The sequence below is a fragment of the Dreissena polymorpha genome, chromosome 7, assembly GCF_020536995.1.
Source record: "Dreissena polymorpha isolate Duluth1 chromosome 7, UMN_Dpol_1.0, whole genome shotgun sequence".
Taxonomy (NCBI): domain Eukaryota; kingdom Metazoa; phylum Mollusca; class Bivalvia; order Myida; family Dreissenidae; genus Dreissena; species Dreissena polymorpha.
In genome coordinates, this window is record NC_068361.1 from 45603386 (window position 1) to 45605701 (window position 2316).

Sequence of the window (2316 nt, forward strand, 5' to 3'; positions counted from 1 at the left end):
ATCCAGAGTGGTGGTTCTTAGGAGGCGTTGCGTCCATCTAGGAAGGGAAAGTGGCAGAAAAAGGAACAACTCAGAGTCATAAAGAAGATATTATCATGAAACGGTTGATTTATATTAAAATGGACTGGACTGAAAAGTTGTTGAAAAGTGTGTCGAAAATGGTAGAGGACATTGAGCATGGTAAATATGATGAGTGTTAAGAAGAGCCAGGGAGCGCATACAGGACCTAATGAACCGCCGGAAGCGGATCCAAACATTGAGCATACAGGACCTAATGAACCGCCGGAAGCGGATCCAAACATTGAGCATACAGGACCTAATGAACCGCCGGAAGCGGATCCAAACATTGAGCATACAGGACCTAATGAATCGCCGGAAGCGGATCCAAACATTGAGCATACAGGACCTAATGAACCGCCGGAAGCGGATCCAAACATTGAGCATACAAGACCTAATGAACCGCCGGAAGCGGATCCAAACATTGAGCATGGTGAATACGATTCTTTAAGAGTGTTTAGAAGAGCCAGGGAGCGCATACAGGACCAAATAAACCGCCGGAAGCGGATCCAAACATTGAGCATGGTGAATACGATTCTTTAAGAGTGTTAAGACGAGCCAGGGAGCGCATACAGGACCTAATAAACCGCCGGAAGCGGATCCAAATATTGAGCATGGTGAATACGATGAGTGTTTAGACGAGCCAGGGAGCGCATACAGGACCTAATGAACCGCCGGAAGCGGATCCAAACATTGAGCATGGTGAATACGATTCTTTAAGAGTGTTTAGACGAGCCAGGGAGCGCATACGGGACCAAATAAACCGCCGGAAGCGGATCCAAACATTGAGCATGGTGAATACGATTCTTTAAGAGTGTTAAGACGAGCCAGGGAGCGCATACAGGACCAAATAAACCGCTGGAAGCGGATCCAAATATTGAGCATGGTGAATACGATGAGTGTTTAGACGAGCCAGGGAGCGCATACAGGACCTAATAAACCGCCGGAAGCGGATCCAAACATTGAGCATGGTGAATACGATTCTTTAAGAGTGTTAAGACGAGCCAGGGAGCGCATACAGGACCAAATAAACCGCTGGAAGCGGATCGAATCACTAATAATATAAAGTGTTCCGAGAATAGTGATTTGCTTCGTTGGCCAAGTTTGAAAGGTCAAGAGTCTATATGTTACATCATGTAAAAAACTAAGCGTAATTAAATATATGCTTTAGTAATCTAAATAACCAAAAGAGGCATTAAACCAGCGCTACATTGAATAAACCTAAATAAAGCAAAGGTGAATAAAGAAATACACACGGACTATGATACGAAAATATAATGGACATGTATTTTGAACTAGCATTGTATTAATGTAAGATTTTCTTCAAATCTGTTTGTAATACGTATGCATAGTATAGTTCTACCAACCGCAAAAAATAAAAAAAAATGGCAGACCCACATTAAGTAGTAAAATTGTCAGCAAAACATAAGTTGTTTTGCTTAGAATTTCTTACATACAAGAGGTTATAATTCAACAGTATTGGGTTTTTTTTTTTTTTTAAATAATTTTATCAATCTATCATATATTAATTCCGTCCTTTCTTACTCCTTCCTGTTATCCGTCCGGCCTTCTTAACTTCTTTCTTCTTGCCTTCCCTTAAGGTAGCGCACCCGTAATGATTCCCCGCGATTTCTTCAAAGATCGAAGAGCCTTTTTACCTATTTACTTATGACTATCTAATTTAAGCAAGTACTATAGTGAGTTGTCGTGGCCGAGTGGTTACGGCGATAGACTAGAAATGTTTTGGGATCTTCCCGCGCAGGTTCGAATCCTGCCGACATAGTATACTTTTTGCGACGCGTTTTATTTCTGTTCTAACGTTATTTGATTTAATATAGCATATAAGCTATGTTTATTGTTAAATATGTTGCAATTTGTATGCACATTCTTCAATTTTTTAAATTAAAAACAACGTTATGGCTAAATTGGGTGATTTACTGCTGAAATACGAATCATGCATGTTGCATTTTTATTTTTATTTCAACAAGTAAACGGTAAATCTGTCTATTTCTTGGTATTTTTTGCTATATATAGTGTATCTATAAAAACTAAGTTCAACATATTACTTAAATGATACTATTTTGAATTTTATGACACTTCGTTTTTAACCAACCCAATTTCTACTTGGCTGAAACCACTTACATTTCATGGCGCTCTTCCATAGCTAACCAGTTATAAAAAATTAATGTCTGTAAAAGAATACTTATTTCATCTTGTTTAAACTTTAAACACCTTTACTGCATCTGTACATACAAACTA